This window comes from Channa argus, unplaced genomic scaffold (genome assembly GCF_033026475.1).
Source record: "Channa argus isolate prfri unplaced genomic scaffold, Channa argus male v1.0 Contig009, whole genome shotgun sequence".
NCBI classification, from domain to species: domain Eukaryota; kingdom Metazoa; phylum Chordata; class Actinopteri; order Anabantiformes; family Channidae; genus Channa; species Channa argus.
This window is the reverse complement of record NW_027125228.1, coordinates 657,820-677,545: the sequence shown is the minus strand read 5'-3', so window position 1 is coordinate 677,545 and position 19,726 is coordinate 657,820. Positions and strand designations below refer to the sequence as shown.

The following is a 19,726-nucleotide window of genomic DNA, read 5'->3' as shown; positions in this document are numbered from 1 at the left end:
AATAAACAAACCAAAAGACAGTCGCTAACCCTAACTCCCTAATGTGAAAACAGTCCAAAGAAAATGGCAGTTCACCCCTACAGATTTAATACTATTTACAAAATATACAATTTATAAACAAAACCACGGCACAAAACCTAACAATTCAAAAATGCTAAATAAGGTTTGGAAACCAAGAACAGCAAACAGGTGCTGATGCTAGAAAGAGCCTCGCTAGCTGTTGGGAACCGTACTTTTAAAACTCCAGGAAGTGTAGGATGGACCAATCAGCTTCCTGTACTTCCCCCAAATCCGGCCAATCAGGCAGGGCACCTATAAGAACAAGAAAATAAAAACAACACATATGGCCAGGACCGTAACATGGTCTACTAGTAATGAAGCACGATGGTTGACAAACCAATAAAGTAGCAAAACAGCAATGAAAGAACAAAATTTGATGAAAATATAGAACAATTTCTATGAATAAATAGGCAGTAACACCAGCTTGAGCTGCCCGTAAACCCAAGCAAAAAAGCTTACAGCACCTGGTATTCCCAGGCGGTCTTCCTACCAAGTACTAACCAGGCCCGGCCCTATTTGGCTGCCGAGATCGGACGCTTAGAGAGCGGTGTGGCCGTAACATGCATTTGACATCATCAACAGCTCTTAAAAACGCTAGAGAAGCAGAAGGCATGACACTTGCTAAGAAGAAGATAAATGTGGCAAAGTACAAAGTACTATAACTGTACTGGTCTGTTACGCCCCTGTCTAGGGGGTCAGGGTGAAACATACAAAGATAAATTTGCATGTTCCCTCTCCGATCCCCAAACCAAAATCCAGGATTGAGATGTTCCAACAGAATGATATTTATTTTAAACGAAAGAAAGTGTCAAACAAAACATGACACTACAACTCAGGGCGAACCAAGGCCAACATAATAAACAAAATAAGCCATTTCCCACAGAAAGTGCTAGCTAGCCTGATAGAAAGAAACAAACCAAAAGACAGTCGCTAACCCTAACTCCCTAATGTGAAAACAAGAGAAAACAATCAAAAGAAAAATGGCAGTCCACCCCTACAGATTTAATACTATTTACAAAATATACAATTTATAAACAAAACCACGGCACAAAACCTAACAATTCAAAAATGCTAAATAAGGTTTGGAAACCAAGAACAGCAAACAGGTGCTGATGCCAGAAAGAGCCTCGCTAGCTGTTGGGAACCATACTTTTAAAACTCCAGGAAGTGTAGGATGGACCAATCAGCTTCCTGTACTGCCCCCCAATCCAGCCAATCAGGCAGGGCACCTATAAGAACAAGAAAATAAAAACAACACATATGGCCAGGACCGTAACATGGTCTACTAGTAATGAAGCACGATGGTTGACAAACCAATAAAGTAGCAAAACAGCAATGAAAGAACAAAATTTGATGAAAATATAGAACAATTTCTATGAATAAATAGGCAGTAACACCAGCTTGTGCTGCCCGTAAACCCAAGCAAAAAAGCTTACAGCACCTGGTATTCCCAGGCGGTCTTCCTACCAAGTACTAACCAGGCCCGGCTCTATTTGGCTGCCGAGATCGGACGAGATCGGGCGCTTAGAGAGCGGTGTGGCCGTAAGCTGCATTTGACATCATCAACAGCTCTTAAAAACGCTGGAGAAGCAGAATGCATGACACTTGCTAAGAAGAAGATAAATGTGGCAAAGTACAAAGTACTATAACTGTACTGGTCTGTTACGCCCCTGTCTAGGGGGTCAGGGTGCCACATACAAAGATAAATTAGCATGTTCCCTCTCCGATCCCCAAACCAAAATCCAGGATCGAGATGTTCCAACAGAATGATATTTATTTTAAACGAAAGAAAGTGTCAAACAAAACATGACACTACAACTCAGGGCGAACCAAGGCCAACATAATAAACAAAATAAGCCATTTCCCACAGAAAGTGCTAGCTAGCCTGATAGAAATAAACAAACCAAAAGACAGTCGCTAACCCTAACTCCCTAATGTGAAAACAGTCCAAAGAAAATGGCAGTTCACCCCTACAGATTTAATACTATTTACAAAATATACAATTTATAAACAAAACCACGGCACAAAACCTAACAATTCAAAAATGCTAAATAAGGTTTGGAAACCAAGAACAGCAAACAGGTGCTGATGCCAGAAAGAGCCTCGCTAGCTGTTGGGAACCGTACTTTTAAAACTCCAGGAAGTGTAGGATGGACCAATCAGCTTCCTGTACTGCCCCCCAATCCGGCCAATCAGGCAGGGCACCTATAAGAACAAGAAAATAAAAACAACACATATGGCCAGGACCGTAACATGGTCTATTAGTAATGAAGCACGATGGTTGACAAACCAATCAAGTAGCAAAACAGCAATGAAAGAACAAAATTTGATGAAAATATAGAACAATTTCTATGAATAAATAGGCAGTAACACCAGCTTGTGCTGCCCGTAAACCCAAGCAAAGAAGCTTACAGCACGTGGTATTCCCAGGCGGTCTTCCTACCAAGTACTAACAAGGCCCGGCCCTATTTGGCTGCCGAGATCGGACGGGATCGGGCGCTTAGAGAGCAGTGTGGCCGTAAGCTGCATTTGACATCATCAACAGCTCTCAAAAACGCTGGAGAAGCAGAATGCATGACCCTTGCTAAGAAGAAGATAAATGTGGCAAAGTACAAAGTACTATAACTGTACTGGTCTGTTACGCCTCTGTCTAGGGGGTCAGGGTGCAACATACAAAGATAAATTAGCATGTTCCCTCTCCGATCCCCAAACCAAAATCCAGGATCGAGATGTTCCAACAGAATGATATTTATTTTAAACGAAAGAAAGTGTCAAACAAAACATGACACTACAACTCAGGGCGAACCAAGGCCAACATAATAAACAAAATAAGCCATTTCCCACAGAAAGTGCTAGCTAGCCTGATAGAAATAAACAAACCAAAAGACAGTCGCTAACCCTAACTCCCTAATGTGAAAACAGTCCAAAGAAAATGGTAGTTCACCCCTACAGATTTAATACTATTTACAAAATATACAATTTATAAACAAAACCACGGCACAAAACCTAACAATTCAGAAATACTAAATAAGGTTTGGAAACCAAGAACAGCAAACAGGTGCTGATGCCAGAAAGAGCCTCGCTAGCTGTTGGGAACCGTACTTTTAAAACTCCAGGAAGTGTAGGATGGACCACTCAGCTTCCGGTACTGCCCCCCAATCCGGCCAATCAGGCAGGGCACCTATAAGAACAAGAAAATAAAAACAACACATATGGCCAGGACCGTAACATGGTCTATTAGTAATGAAGCACGATGGTTGACAAACCAATAAAGTAGCAAAACAGCAATGAAAGAACAAAATTTGATGAAAATATAGAACAATTTCTATGAATAAATAGGCAGTAACACCAGCTTGTGCTGCCCGTAAACCCAAGCAAAAAAGCTTACAGCACCTGGTATTCCCAGGCGGTCTTCCTACCAAGTACTAACCAGGCCCGGCTCTATTTGGCTGCCGAGATCGGACGAGATCGGGCGCTTAGAGAGCGGTGTGGCCGTAAGCTGCATTTGACATCATCAACAGCTCTTAAAAACGCTGGAGAAGCAGAATGCATGACACTTGCTAAGAAGAAGATAAATGTGGCAAAGTACAAAGTACTATAACTGTACTGGTCTGTTACGCCCCTGTCTAGGGGGTCAGGGTGCCACATACAAAGATAAATTAGCATGTTCCCTCTCCGATCCCCAAACCAAAATCCAGGATCGAGATGTTCCAACAGAATGATATTTATTTTAAACGAAAGAAAGTGTCAAACAAAACATGACACTACAACTCAGGGCGAACCAAGGCCAACATAATAAACAAAATAAGCCATTTCCCACAGAAAGTGCTAGCTAGCCTGATAGAAATAAACAAACCAAAAGACAGTCGCTAACCCTAACTCCCTAATGTGAAAACAGTCCAAAGAAAATGGCAGTTCACCCCTACAGATTTAATACTATTTACAAAATATACAATTTATAAACAAAACCACGGCACAAAACCTAACAATTCAAAAATGCTAAATAAGGTTTGGAAACCAAGAACAGCAAACAGGTGCTGATGCCAGAAAGAGCCTCGCTAGCTGTTGGGAACCGTACTTTTAAAACTCCAGGAAGTGTAGGATGGACCAATCAGCTTCCTGTACTGCCCCCCAATCCGGCCAATCAGGCAGGGCACCTATAAGAACAAGAAAATAAAAACAACACATATGGCCAGGACCGTAACATGGTCTATTAGTAATGAAGCACGATGGTTGACAAACCAATCAAGTAGCAAAACAGCAATGAAAGAACAAAATTTGATGAAAATATAGAACAATTTCTATGAATAAATAGGCAGTAACACCAGCTTGTGCTGCCCGTAAACCCAAGCAAAGAAGCTTACAGCACGTGGTATTCCCAGGCGGTCTTCCTACCAAGTACTAACAAGGCCCGGCCCTATTTGGCTGCCGAGATCGGACGGGATCGGGCGCTTAGAGAGCAGTGTGGCCGTAAGCTGCATTTGACATCATCAACAGCTCTCAAAAACGCTGGAGAAGCAGAATGCATGACCCTTGCTAAGAAGAAGATAAATGTGGCAAAGTACAAAGTACTATAACTGTACTGGTCTGTTACGCCTCTGTCTAGGGGGTCAGGGTGCAACATACAAAGATAAATTAGCATGTTCCCTCTCCGATCCCCAAACCAAAATCCAGGATCGAGATGTTCCAACAGAATGATATTTATTTTAAACGAAAGAAAGTGTCAAACAAAACATGACACTACAACTCAGGGCGAACCAAGGCCAACATAATAAACAAAATAAGCCATTTCCCACAGAAAGTGCTAGCTAGCCTGATAGAAATAAACAAACCAAAAGACAGTCGCTAACCCTAACTCCCTAATGTGAAAACAAGAGAAAACAATCAAAAGAAAATGGCAGTCCACCCCTACAGATTTAATACTATTTACAAAATATACAATTTATAAACAAAACCACGGCACAAAACCTAACAATTCAAAAATGCTAAATAAGGTTTGGAAAGCAAGAACAGCAAACAGGTGCTGCTGCCAGAAAGAGCCTCGCTAGCTGTTGGGAACCGTACTTTTAAAACTCCAGGAAGTGTAGGATGGACCAATCAGCTTCCTGTACTTCCCCCAAATCCGGCCAATCAGGCAGGGCACCTATAAGAACAACAAAATAAAAACAACACATATGGCCAGGACCGTAACATGGTCTACTAGTAATGAAGCAAGATGGTTGACAAACCAATAAAGTAGCAAAACAGAAATGAAAGAACAAAATTTGATGAAAATATAGAACAATTTCTATGAATAAATAGGCAGTAACACCAGCTTGTGCTGGCCGTAAACCCAAGCAAAAAAGCTTACAGCACCTGGTATTCCCAGGCGGTCTTCCTACCAAGTACTAACCAGGCCCGGCTCTATTTGGCTGCCGAGATCTGACGAGATCGGGCGCTTAGAGAGCGGTGTGGCCATAAGCTGCATTTGACATCATCAACAGCTCTTAAAAACGCTGGAGAAGCAGAATGCATGACACTTGCTAAGAAGAAGATAAATGTGGCAAAGTACAAAGTACTATAACTGTACTGGTCTGTTACGCCCCTGTCTAGGGGGTCAGGGTGCAACATACAAAGATAAATTAGCATGTTCCCTCTCCGATCCCCAAACCAAAATCCAGGATCGAGATGTTCCAACAGAATGATATTTATTTTAAACGAAAGAAAGTGTCAAACAAAACATGACACTACAACTCAGGGCGAACCAAGGCCAACATAATAAACAAAATAAGCCATTTCCCACAGAAAGTGCTAGCTAGCCTGATAGAAATAAACAAACCAAAAGACAGTCGCTAACCCTAACTCCCTAATGTGAAAACAGTCCAAAGAAAATGGTAGTTCACCCCTACAGATTTAATACTATTTACAAAATATACAATTTATAAACAAAACCACGGCACAAAACCTAACAATTCAGAAATACTAAATAAGGTTTGGAAACCAAGAACAGCAAACAGGTGCTGATGCCAGAAAGAGCCTCGCTAGCTGTTGGGAACCGTACTTTTAAAACTCCAGGAAGTGTAGGATGGACCACTCAGCTTCCGGTACTGCCCCCCAATCCGGCCAATCAGGCAGGGCACCTATAAGAACAAGAAAATAAAAACAACACATATGGCCAGGACCGTAACATGGTCTATTAGTAATGAAGCACGATGGTTGACAAACCAATAAAGTAGCAAAACAGCAATGAAAGAACAAAATTTGATGAAAATATAGAACAATTTCTATGAATAAATAGGCAGTAACACCAGCTTGTGCTGCCCGTAAACCCAAGCAAAAAAGCTTACAGCACCTGGTATTCCCAGGCGGTCTTCCTACCAAGTACTAACCAGGCCCGGCTCTATTTGGCTGCCGAGATCGGACGAGATCGGGCGCTTAGAGAGCGGTGTGGCCGTAAGCTGCATTTGACATCATCAACAGCTCTTAAAAACGCTGGAGAAGCAGAATGCATGACACTTGCTAAGAAGAAGATAAATGTGGCAAAGTACAAAGTACTATAACTGTACTGGTCTGTTACGCCCCTGTCTAGGGGGTCAGGGTGCCACATACAAAGATAAATTAGCATGTTCCCTCTCCGATCCCCAAACCAAAATCCAGGATCGAGATGTTCCAACAGAATGATATTTATTTTAAACGAAAGAAAGTGTCAAACAAAACATGACACTACAACTCAGGGCGAACCAAGGCCAACATAATAAACAAAATAAGCCATTTCCCACAGAGAGTGCTAGCTAGCCTGATAGAAATAAACAAACCAAAAGACAGTCGCTAACCCTAACTCCCTAATGTGAAAACAGTCCAAAGAAAATGGCAGTTCACCCCTACAGATTTAATACTATTTACAAAATATACAATTTATAAACAAAACCACGGCACAAAACCTAACAATTCAAAAATGCTAAATAAGGTTTGGAAACCAAGAACAGCAAACAGGTGCTGATGCCAGAAAGAGCCTCGCTAGCTGTTGGGAACCGTACTTTTAAAACTCCAGGAAGTGTAGGATGGACCAATCAGCTTCCTGTACTGCCCCCCAATCCGGCCAATCAGGCAGGGCACCTATAAGAACAAGAAAATAAAAACAACACATATGGCCAGGACCGTAACATGGTCTACTAGTAATGAAGCACGATGGTTGGCAAACCAATAAAGTAGCAAAACAGCAATGAAAGAACAAAATTTGATGAAAATATAGAACAATTTCTACGAATAAATAGGCAGTAACACCAGCTTGTGCTGCCCGTAAACCCAAGCAAAAAAGCTTACAGCACCTGGTATTCCCAGGCGGTCTTCCTACCAAGTACTAACCAGGCCCGGCTCTATTTGGCTGCCGAGATCGGACGAGATCGGGCGCTTAGAGAGCGGTGTGGCCGTAAGCTGCATTTGACATCATCAACAGCTCTTAAAAACGCTGGAGAAGCAGAATGCATGACACTTGCTAAGAAGAAGATAAATGTGGCAAAGTACAAAGTACTATAACTGTACTGGTCTGTTACGCCCCTGTCTAGGGGGTCAGGGTGCAACATACAAAGATAAATTAGCATGTTCCCTCTCCGATCCCCAAACCAAAATCCAGGATCGAGATGTTCCAACAGAATGATATTTATTTTAAACGAAAGAAAGTGTCAAACAAAACATGACACTACAACTCAGGGCGAACCAAGGCCAACATAATAAACAAAATAAGCCATTTCCCACAGAGAGTGCTAGCTAGCCTGATAGAAATAAACAAACCAAAAGACAGTCGCTAACCCTAACTCCCTAATGTGAAAACAGTCCAAAGAAAATGGCAGTTCACCCCTACAGATTTAATACTATTTACAAAATATACAATTTATAAACAAAACCACGGCACAAAACCTAACAATTCAAAAATGCTAAATAAGGTTTGGAAACCAAGAACAGCAAACAGGTGCTGATGCCAGAAAGAGCCTCGCTAGCTGTTGGGAACCGTACTTTTAAAACTCCAGGAAGTGTAGGATGGACCAATCAGCTTCCTGTACTGCCCCCCAATCCGGCCAATCAGGCAGGGCACCTATAAGAACAAGAAAATAAAAACAACACATATGGCCAGGACCGTAACATGGTCTATTAGTAATGAAGCACGATCGTTGACAAACCAATAAAGTAGCAAAACAGCAATGAAAGAACAAAATTTGATGAAAATATAGAACAATTTCTATGAATAAATAGGCAGTAACACCAGCTTGTGCTGCCCGTAAACCCAAGCAAAAAAGCTTACAGCACCTGGTATTCCCAGGCGGTCTTCCTACCAAGTACTAACCAGGCCCGGCTCTATTTGGCTGCCGAGATCGGACGAGATCGGGCGCTTAGAGAGCGGTGTGGCCGTAAGCTGCATTTGACATCATCAACAGCTCTTAAAAACGCTGGAGAAGCAGAATGCATGACACTTGCTAAGAAGAAGATAAATGTGGCAAAGTACAAAGTACTATAACTGTACTGGTCTGTTACGCCCCTGTCTAGGGGGTCAGGGTGCCACATACAAAGATAAATTAGCATGTTCCCTCTCCGATCCCCAAACCAAAATCCAGGATCGAGATGTTCCAACAGAATGATATTTATTTTAAACGAAAGAAAGTGTCAAACAAAACATGACACTACAACTCAGGGCGAACCAAGGCCAACATAATAAACAAAATAAGCCATTTCCCACAGAAAGTGCTAGCTAGCCTGATAGAAATAAACAAACCAAAAGACAGTCGCTAACCCTAACTCCCTAATGTGAAAACAGTCCAAAGAAAATGGCAGTTCACCCCTACAGATTTAATACTATTTACAAAATATACAATTTATAAACAAAACCACGGCACAAAACCTAACAATTCAAAAATGCTAAATAAGGTTTGGAAACCAAGAACAGCAAACAGGTGCTGATGCCAGAAAGAGCCTCGCTAGCTGTTGGGAACCGTACTTTTAAAACTCCAGGAAGTGTAGGATGGACCAATCAGCTTCCTGTACTGCCCCCCAATCCGGCCAATCAGGCAGGGCACCTATAAGAACAAGAAAATAAAAACAACACATATGGCCAGGACCGTAACATGGTCTATTAGTAATGAAGCACGATGGTTGACAAACCAATCAAGTAGCAAAACAGCAATGAAAGAACAAAATTTGATGAAAATATAGAACAATTTCTATGAATAAATAGGCAGTAACACCAGCTTGAGCTGCCCGTAAACCCAAGCAAAAAAGCTTACAGCACCTGGTATTCCCAGGCGGTCTTCCTACCAAGTACTAACCAGGCCCGGCCCTATTTGGCTGCCGAGATCGGACGCTTAGAGAGCGGTGTGGCCGTAACATGCATTTGACATCATCAACAGCTCTTAAAAACGCTAGAGAAGCAGAATGCATGACACTTGCTAAGAAGAAGATAAATGTGGCAAAGTACAAAGTACTATAACTGTACTGGTCTGTTACGCCCCTGTCTAGGGGGTCAGGGTGAAACATACAAAGATAAATTTGCATGTTCCCTCTCCGATCCCCAAACCAAAATCCAGGATTGAGATGTTCCAACAGAATGATATTTATTTTAAACGAAAGAAAGTGTCAAACAAAACATGACACTACAACTCAGGGCGAACCAAGGCCAACATAATAAACAAAATAAGCCATTTCCCACAGAAAGTGCTAGCTAGCCTGATAGAAAGAAACAAACCAAAAGACAGTCGCTAACCCTAACTCCCTAATGTGAAAACAAGAGAAAACAATCAAAAGAAAAATGGCAGTCCACCCCTACAGATTTAATACTATTTACAAAATATACAATTTATAAACAAAACCACGGCACAAAACCTAACAATTCAAAAATGCTAAATAAGGTTTGGAAACCAAGAACAGCAAACAGGTGCTGATGCCAGAAAGAGCCTCGCTAGCTGTTGGGAACCATACTTTTAAAACTCCAGGAAGTGTAGGATGGACCAATCAGCTTCCTGTACTGCCCCCCAATCCAGCCAATCAGGCAGGGCACCTATAAGAACAAGAAAATAAAAACAACACATATGGCCAGGACCGTAACATGGTCTACTAGTAATGAAGCACGATGGTTGACAAACCAATAAAGTAGCAAAACAGCAATGAAAGAACAAAATTTGATGAAAATATAGAACAATTTTTATGAATAAATAGGCAGTAACACCAGCTTGTGCTGCCCGTAAACCCAAGCAAAAAAGCTTACAGCACCTGGTATTCCCAGGCGGTCTTCCTACCAAGTACTAACCAGGTCCGGCCCTATTTGGCTGCCGAGATCGGACGAGATCGGGCGCTCAGAGAGCGGTGTGGCCGTAAGCTGCATTTGACATCATCAACAGCTCTTAAAAACGCTGGAGAAGCAGAATGCATGACACTTGCTAAGAAGAAGATAAATGTGGCAAAGTACAAAGGACTATAACTGTACTGGTCTGTTACGCCCCTGTCTAGGGGCTCAGGGTGCAACATACAAAGATAAATTAGCATGTTCCCTCTCCGATCCCCAAACCAAAATCCAGGATCGAGATGTTCCAACAGAATGATATTTATTTTAAACGAAAGAAAGTGTCAAATAAAACATGACACTACAACTCAGGGCGAACCAAGGCCAACATAATAAACAAAATAAGCCATTTCCCACAGAAAGTGCTAGCTAGCCTGATAGAAATAAACAAACCAAAAGACAGTTGCTAACCCTAACTCCCTAATGTGAAAACAGTCCAAAGAAAATGGCAGTTCACCCCTACAGATTTAATACTATTTACAAAATATACAATTTATAAACAAAACCACGGCACAAAACCTAACAATTCAAAAATGCTAAATAAGGTTTGGAAACCAAGAACAGCAAACAGGTGCTGATGCTAGAAAGAGCCTCGCTAGCTGTTGGGAACCGTACTTTTAAAACTCCAGGAAGTGTAGGATGGACCAATCAGCTTCCTGTACTTCCCCCAAATCCGGCCAATCAGGCAGGGCACCTATAAGAACAAGAAAATAAAAACAACACATATGGCCAGGACCGTAACATGGTCTACTAGTAATGAAGCACGATGGTTGACAAACCAATAAAGTAGCAAAACAGCAATGAAAGAACAAAATTTGATGAAAATATAGAACAATTTCTATGAATAAATAGGCAGTAACACCAGCTTGAGCTGCCCGTAAACCCAAGCAAAAAAGCTTACAGCACCTGGTATTCCCAGGCGGTCTTCCTACCAAGTACTAACCAGGCCCGGCCCTATTTGGCAGCCGAGATCGGACGCTTAGAGAGCGGTGTGGCCGTAACATGCATTTGACATCATCAACAGCTCTTAAAAACGCTAGAGAAGCAGAATGCATGACACTTGCTAAGAAGAAGATAAATGTGGCAAAGTACAAAGTACTATAACTGTACTGGTCTGTTACGCCCCTGTCTAGGGGGTCAGGGTGAAACATACAAAGATAAATTTGCATGTTCCCTCTCCGATCCCCAAACCAAAATCCAGGATTGAGATGTTCCAACAGAATGATATTTATTTTAAACGAAAGAAAGTGTCAAACAAAACATGACACTACAACTCAGGGCGAACCAAGGCCAACATAATAAACAAAATAAGCCATTTCCCACAGAAAGTGCTAGCTAGCCTGATAGAAAGAAACAAACCAAAAGACAGTCGCTAACCCTAACTCCCTAATGTGAAAACAAGAGAAAACAATCAAAAGAAAAATGGCAGTCCACCCCTACAGATTTAATACTATTTACAAAATATACAATTTATAAACAAAACCACGGCACAAAACCTAACAATTCAAAAATGCTAAATAAGGTTTGGAAACCAAGAACAGCAAACAGGTGCTGATGCCAGAAAGAGCCTCGCTAGCTGTTGGGAACCATACTTTTAAAACTCCAGGAAGTGTAGGATGGACCAATCAGCTTCCTGTACTGCCCCCCAATCCAGCCAATCAGGCAGGGCACCTATAAGAACAAGAAAATAAAAACAACACATGTGGCCAGGACCGTAACATGGTCTACTAGTAATGAAGCACGATGGTTGGCAAACCAATAAAGTAGCAAAACAGCAATGAAAGAACAAAATTTGATGAAAATATAGAACAATTTCTATGAATAAATAGGCAGTAACACCAGCTTGTGCTGCCCGTAAACCCAAGCAAAAAAGCTTACAGCACCTGGTATTCCCAGGCGGTCTTCCTACCAAGTACTAACCAGGCCCGGCTCTATTTGGCTGCCGAGATCGGACGAGATCGGGCGCTTAGAGAGCGGTGTGGCCGTAAGCTGCATTTGATATCATCAACAGCTCTTAAAAACGCTGGAGAAGCAGAATGCATGACACTTGCTAAGAAGAAGATAAATGTGGCAACGTACAAAGTACTATAACTGTACTGGTCTGTTACGCCCCTGTCTAGGGGGTCAGGGTGCAACATACAAAGATAAATTAGCATGTTCCCTCTCCGATCCCCAAACCAAAATCCAGGATCGAGATGTTCCAACAGAATGATATTTATTTTAAACGAAAGAAAGTGTCAAACAAAACATGACACTACAACTCAGGGCGAACCAAGGCCAACATAATAAACAAAATAAGCCATTTCCCACAGAAAGTGCTAGCTAGCCTGATAGAAATAAACAAACCAAAAGACAGTCGCTAACCCTAACTCCCTAATGTGAAAACAGTCCAAAGAAAATGGCAGTTCACCCCTACAGATTTAATACTATTTACAAAATATACAATTTATAAACAAAACCACGGCACAAAACCTAACAATTCAAAAATGCTAAATAAGGTTTGGAAAGCAAGAACAGCAAACAGGTGCTGCTGCCAGAAAGAGCCTCGCTAGCTGTTGGGAACCGTACTTTTAAAACTCCAGGAAGTGTAGGATGGACCAATCAGCTTCCTGTACTTCCCCCAAATCCGGCCAATCAGGCAGGGCACCTATAAGAACAACAAAATAAAAACAACACATATGGCCAGGACCGTAACATGGTCTACTAGTAATGAAGCAAGATGGTTGACAAACCAATAAAGTAGCAAAACAGAAATGAAAGAACAAAATTTGATGAAAATATAGAACAATTTCTATGAATAAATAGGCAGTAACACCAGCTTGTGCTGGCCGTAAACCCAAGCAAAAAAGCTTACAGCACCTGGTATTCCCAGGCGGTCTTCCTACCAAGTACTAACCAGGCCCGGCTCTATTTGGCTGCCGAGATCTGACGAGATCGGGCGCTTAGAGAGCGGTGTGGCCATAAGCTGCATTTGACATCATCAACAGCTCTTAAAAACGCTGGAGAAGCAGAATGCATGACACTTGCTAAGAAGAAGATAAATGTGGCAAAGTACAAAGTACTATAACTGTACTGGTCTGTTACGCCCCTGTCTAGGGGGTCAGGGTGCAACATACAAAGATAAATTAGCATGTTCCCTCTCCGATCCCCAAACCAAAATCCAGGATCGAGATGTTCCAACAGAATGATATTTATTTTAAACGAAAGAAAGTGTCAAACAAAACATGACACGACAACTCAGGGCGAACCAAGGCCAACATAATAAACAAAATAAGCCATTTCCCACAGAAAGTGCTAGCTAGCCTGATAGAAATAAACAAACCAAAAGACAGTCGCTAACCCTAACTCCCTAATGTGAAAACAGTCCAAAGAAAATGGTAGTTCACCCCTACAGATTTAATACTATTTACAAAATATACAATTTATAAACAAAACCACGGCACAAAACCTAACAATTCAGAAATACTAAATAAGGTTTGGAAACCAAGAACAGCAAACAGGTGCTGATGCCAGAAAGAGCCTCGCTAGCTGTTGGGAACCGTACTTTTAAAACTCCAGGAAGTGTAGGATGGACCACTCAGCTTCCGGTACTGCCCCCCAATCCGGCCAATCAGGCAGGGCACCTATAAGAACAAGAAAATAAAAACAACACATATGGCCAGGACCGTAACATGGTCTATTAGTAATGAAGCACGATGGTTGACAAACCAATAAAGTAGCAAAACAGCAATGAAAGAACAAAATTTGATGAAAATATAGAACAATTTCTATGAATAAATAGGCAGTAACACCAGCTTGTGCTGCCCGTAAACCCAAGCAAAAAAGCTTACAGCACCTGGTATTCCCAGGCGGTCTTCCTACCAAGTACTAACCAGGCCCGGCTCTATTTGGCTGCCGAGATCGGACGAGATCGGGCGCTTAGAGAGCGGTGTGGCCGTAAGCTGCATTTGACATCATCAACAGCTCTTAAAAACGCTGGAGAAGCAGAATGCATGACACTTGCTAAGAAGAAGATAAATGTGGCAAAGTACAAAGTACTATAACTGTACTGGTCTGTTAAGCCCCTGTCTAGGGGGTCAGGGTGCCACATACAAAGATAAATTAGCATGTTCCCTCTCCGATCCCCAAACCAAAATCCAGGATCGAGATGTTCCAACAGAATGATATTTATTTTAAACGAAAGAAAGTGTCAAACAAAACATGACACTACAACTCAGGGCGAACCAAGGCCAACATAATAAACAAAATAAGCCATTTCCCACAGAGAGTGCTAGCTAGCCTGATAGAAATAAACAAACCAAAAGACAGTCGCTAACCCTAACTCCCTAATGTGAAAACAGTCCAAAGAAAATGGCAGTTCACCCCTACAGATTTAATACTATTTACAAAATATACAATTTATAAACAAAACCACGGCACAAAACCTAACAATTCAAAAATGCTAAATAAGGTTTGGAAACCAAGAACAGCAAACAGGTGCTGATGCCAGAAAGAGCCTCGCTAGCTGTTGGGAACCGTACTTTTAAAACTCCAGGAAGTGTAGGATGGACCAATCAGCTTCCTGTACTGCCCCCCAATCCGGCCAATCAGGCAGGGCACCTATAAGAACAAGAAAATAAAAACAACACATATGGCCAGGACCGTAACATGGTCTACTAGTAATGAAGCATGATGGTTGGCAAACCAATAAAGTAGCAAAACAGCAATGAAAGAACAAAATTTGATGAAAATATAGAACAATTTCTACGAATAAATAGGCAGTAACACCAGCTTGTGCTGCCCGTAAACCCAAGCAAAAAAGCTTACAGCACCTGGTATTCCCAGGCGGTCTTCCTACCAAGTACTAACCAGGCCCGGCTCTATTTAGCTGCCGAGATCGGACGAGATCGGGCACTTAGAGAGCGGTGTGGCCGTAAGCTGCATTTGACATCATCAACAGCTCTTAAAAACGCTAGAGAAGCAGAATGCATGACACTTGCTAAGAAGAAGATAAATGTGGCAAAGTACAAAGTACTATAACTGTACTGGTCTGTTACGCCCCTGTCTAGGGGATCAGGGTGAAACATACAAAGATAAATTTGCATGTTCCCTCTCCGATCCCCAAACCAAAATCCAGGATTGAGATGTTCCAACAGAATGATATTTATTTTAAACGAAAGAAAGTGTCAAACAAAACATGACACTACAACTCAGGGCGAACCAAGGCCAACATAATAAACAAAATAAGCCATTTCCCACAGAAAGTGCTAGCTAGCCTGATAGAAAGAAACAAACCAAAAGACAGTCGCTAACCCTAACTCCCTAATGTGAAAACAAGAGAAAACAATCAAAAGAAAAATGGCAGTCCACCCCTACAGATTTAATACTATTTACAAAATATACAATTTATAAACAAAACCACGGTACAAAACCTAACAATTCAAAAATGCTAAATAGGGTTTGGAAACCAAGAACAGCAAACAGGTGCTGATGCCAGAAAGAGCCTCGCTAGCTGTTGGGAACCGTACTTTTAAAACTCCAGGAAGTGTAGGATGGACCAATCAGCTTCCTGTACTGCCCCCCAATCGGGCCAATCAGGCAGGGCACCTATAAGAACAAGAAAATAAAAACAACACATATGGCCAGGACCGTAACATGGTCTACTAGTAATGAAGCACGATGGTCGGCAAACCAATAAAGTAGCAAAACAGCAATTAAAGAACAAAATTTGATGAAAATATAGAACAATTTCTATGAATAAATAGGCAGTAACACCAGCTTGTGCTGCCTGTAAACCCAAGCAAAAAAGCTTACAGCACCTGGTATTCCCAGGCGGTCTTCCTACCAAGTACTAACCAGGCCCGGCTCTATTTGGCTGCCGAGATCGGACGAGATCGGGCACTTAGAGAGCGGTGTGGCCGTAAGCTGCATTTGACATCATCAACAGCTCTTAAAAACGCTAGAGAAGCAGAATGCATGACACTTGCTAAGAAGAAGATAAATGTGGCAAAGTACAAAGTACTATAACTGTACTGGTCTGTTACGCCCCTGTCTAGGGGATCAGGGTGAAACATACAAAGATAAATTTGCATGTTCCCTCTCCGATCCCCAAACCAAAATCCAGGATTGAGATGTTCCAACAGAATGATATTTATTTTAAACGAAAGAAAGTGTCAAACAAAACATGACACTACAACTCAGGGCGAACCAAGGCCAACATAATAAACAAAATAAGCCATTTCCCACAGAAAGTGCTAGCTAGCCTGATAGAAAGAAACAAACCAAAAGACAGTCGCTAACCCTAACTCCCTAATGTGAAAACAGTCCAAAGAAAATGGCAGTTCACCCCTACAGATTTAATACTATTTACAAAATATACAATTTATAAACAAAACCACGGCACAAAACCTAACAATTCAAAAATGCTAAATAAGGGTTGGAAACCAAGAACAGCAAACAGGTGCTGATGCCAGAAAGAGCCTCGCTAGCTGTTGGGAACCGTACTTTTAAAACTCCAGGAAGTGTAGGATGGACCAATCAGCTTCCTGTACTGCCCCCCAATCGGGCCAATCAGGCAGGGCACCTATAAGAACAAGAAAATAAAAACAACACATATGGCCAGGACCGTAACATGGTCTACTAGTAATGAAGCACGATGGTCGGCAAACCAATAAAGTAGCAAAACAGCAATTAAAGAACAAAATTTGATGAAAATATAGAACAATTTCTATGAATAAATAGGCAGTAACACCAGCTTGTGCTGCCCGTAAACCCAAGCAAAAAAGCTTACAGCACCTGGTATTCCCAGGCGGTCTTCCTACCAAGTACTAACCAGGCCCGGCTCTATTTGGCTGCCGAGATCGGACGAGATCGGGCGTTTAGAGAGCGGTGTGGCCGTAAGCTGCATTTGATATCATCAACAGCTCTTAAAAACGCTGGAGAAGCAGAATGCATGACACTTGCTAAGAAGAAGATAAATGTGGCAAAGTACAAAGTACTATAACTGTACTGGTCTGTTACGCCCCTGTCTAGGGGGTCAGGGTGCAACATACAAAGATAAATTAGCATGTTCCCTCTCCGATCCCCAAACCAAAATCCAGGATCGAGATGTTCCAACAGAATGATATTTATTTTAAACGAAAGAAAGTGTCAAACAAAACATGACACTACAACTCAGGGCGAACCAAGGCCAACATAATAAACAAAATAAGCAATTTCCCACAGAAAGTGCTAGCTAGCCTGATAGAAAGAAACAAACCAAAAGACAGTCGCTAACCCTAACTCCCTAATGTGAAAACAGTCCAAAGAAAATGGCAGTTCACCCCTACAGATTTAATACTATTTACAAAATATACAATTTATAAACAAAACCACGGCACAAAACCTAACAATTCAAAAATGCTAAATAAGATTTGGAAACCAAGAACAGCAAACAGGTGCTGCTGCCAGAAAGAGCCTCGCTAGCTGTTGGGAACCGTACTTTTAAAACTCCAGGAAGTGTAGGATGGACCAATCAGCTTCCTGTACTTCCCCCACATCCGGCCAATCAGGCAGGGCACCTATAAGAACAAGAAAATAAAAACAACACATATGGCCAGGACCGTAACATGGTCTACTAGTAATGAAGCACGATGGTTGACAAACCAATAAAGTAGCAAAACAGCAATGAAAGAACAAAATTTGATGAAAATATAGAACAATTTCTATGAATAAATAGGCAGTAACACCAGCTTGAGCTGCCCGTAAACCCAAGCAAAAAAGCTTACAGCACCTGGCATTCCCAGGCGGTCTTCCTACCAAGTACTAACCAGGCCCGGCCCTATTTGGCTGCCGAGATCGGACGCTTAGAGAGCGGTGTGGCCGTAACATGCATTTGACATCATCAATAGCTCTTAAAAACGCTAGAGAAGCAGAATGCATGACACTTGCTAAGAAGAAGATAAATGTGGCAAAGTACAAAGTACTATAACTGTACTGGTCTGTTACGCCCCTGTCAAGGGGGTCAGGGTGAAACATACAAAGATAAATTTGCATGTTCCCTCTCCGATCCCCAAACCAAAATCCAGGATTGAGATGTTCCAACAGAATGATATTTATTTTAAACGAAAGAAAGTGTCAAACAAAACATGACACTACAACTCAGGGCGAACCAAGGCCAACATAATAAACAAAATAAGCCATTTCCCACAGAAAGTGCTAGCTAGCCTGATAGAAAGAAACAAACCAAAAGACAGTCGCTAACCCTAACTCCCTAATGTGAAAACAAGAGAAAACAATCAAAAGAAAAATGGCAGTCCACCCCTACAGATTTAATACTATTTACAAAATATACAATTTATAAACAAAACCACGGCACAAAACCTAACAATTCAAAAATGCTAAATAAGGTTTGGAAACCAAGAACAGCAAACAGGTGCTGATGCCAGAAAGAGCCTCGCTAGCTGTTGGGAACCATACTTTTAAAACTCCAGGAAGTGTAGGATGGACCAATCAGCTTCCTGTACTGCCCCCCAATCCAGCCAATCAGGCAGGGCACCTATAAGAACAAGAAAATAAAAACAACACATATGGCCAGGACCGTAACATGGTCTACTAGTAATGAAGCACGATGGTTGGCAAACCAATAAAGTAGCAGAACAAAATTTGATGAAAATATAGAACAATTTCTATGAATAAATAGGCAGTAACACCAGCTTGTGCTGCCCGTAAACCCAAGCAAAAAAGCTTACAGCACCTGGTATTCCCAGGCGGTCTTCCTACCAAGTACTAACCAGGCCCGGCTCTATTTGGCTGCCGAGATCGGACGAGATCGGGCGCTTAGAGAGCGGTGTGGCCGTAACATGCATTTGACATCATCAACAGCTCTTAAAAACGCTAGAGAAGCAGAAGGCATGACACTTGCTAAGAAGAAGATAAATGTGGCAAAGTACAAAGTACTATAACTGTACTGGTCTGTTACGCCCCTGTCTAGGGGGTCAGGGTGAAACATACAAAGATAAATTTGCATGTTCCCTCTCCGATCCCCAAACCAAAATCCAGGATTGAGATGTTCCAACAGAATGATATTTATTTTAAACGAAAGAAAGTGTCAAACAAAACATGACACTACAACTCAGGGCGAACCAAGGCCAACATAATAAACAAAATAAGCCATTTCCCACAGAAAGTGCTAGCTAGCCTGATAGAAAGAAACAAACCAAAAGACAGTCGCTAACCCTAACTCCCTAATGTGAAAACAAGAGAAAACAATCAAAAGAAAAATGGCAGTCCACCCCTACAGATTTAATACTATTTACAAAATATACAATTTATAAACAAAACCACGGCACAAAACCTAACAATTCAAAAATGCTAAATAAGGTTTGGAAACCAAGAACAGCA

General features: G+C 41.7%; 16 pseudogenes; all 16 read right to left on the bottom strand.

The window, feature by feature from the left end:
- Positions 1-1,489: 1,489 nt before the first annotated feature.
- LOC137111039 (5S ribosomal RNA) lies at positions 1,490-1,608 on the bottom strand (annotated as a pseudogene).
- An 857-nt stretch (positions 1,609-2,465) lies between these two features.
- Positions 2,466-2,584, bottom strand: LOC137110886 (5S ribosomal RNA; annotated as a pseudogene).
- An 857-nt stretch (positions 2,585-3,441) lies between these two features.
- LOC137111038 (5S ribosomal RNA) lies at positions 3,442-3,560 on the bottom strand (annotated as a pseudogene).
- An 857-nt stretch (positions 3,561-4,417) lies between these two features.
- Positions 4,418-4,536, bottom strand: LOC137110885 (5S ribosomal RNA; annotated as a pseudogene).
- Positions 4,537-5,403: 867 nt separating this feature from the next.
- LOC137110067 (5S ribosomal RNA) lies at positions 5,404-5,522 on the bottom strand (annotated as a pseudogene).
- Positions 5,523-6,379: 857 nt separating this feature from the next.
- LOC137111037 (5S ribosomal RNA) lies at positions 6,380-6,498 on the bottom strand (annotated as a pseudogene).
- Positions 6,499-7,355: 857 nt separating this feature from the next.
- Positions 7,356-7,474, bottom strand: LOC137111036 (5S ribosomal RNA; annotated as a pseudogene).
- Positions 7,475-8,331: 857 nt separating this feature from the next.
- Positions 8,332-8,450, bottom strand: LOC137111035 (5S ribosomal RNA; annotated as a pseudogene).
- Positions 8,451-10,284: 1,834 nt separating this feature from the next.
- On the bottom strand, positions 10,285-10,403 carry LOC137110287 (5S ribosomal RNA; annotated as a pseudogene).
- Positions 10,404-12,237: 1,834 nt separating this feature from the next.
- On the bottom strand, positions 12,238-12,356 carry LOC137111034 (5S ribosomal RNA; annotated as a pseudogene).
- An 857-nt stretch (positions 12,357-13,213) lies between these two features.
- Positions 13,214-13,332, bottom strand: LOC137110065 (5S ribosomal RNA; annotated as a pseudogene).
- Positions 13,333-14,189: 857 nt separating this feature from the next.
- On the bottom strand, positions 14,190-14,308 carry LOC137111033 (5S ribosomal RNA; annotated as a pseudogene).
- Positions 14,309-15,165: 857 nt separating this feature from the next.
- LOC137111283 (5S ribosomal RNA) lies at positions 15,166-15,284 on the bottom strand (annotated as a pseudogene).
- An 868-nt stretch (positions 15,285-16,152) lies between these two features.
- Positions 16,153-16,271, bottom strand: LOC137110110 (5S ribosomal RNA; annotated as a pseudogene).
- Positions 16,272-17,128: 857 nt separating this feature from the next.
- On the bottom strand, positions 17,129-17,247 carry LOC137111364 (5S ribosomal RNA; annotated as a pseudogene).
- Positions 17,248-19,067: 1,820 nt separating this feature from the next.
- On the bottom strand, positions 19,068-19,186 carry LOC137110339 (5S ribosomal RNA; annotated as a pseudogene).
- Positions 19,187-19,726: the final 540 nt, after the last annotated feature.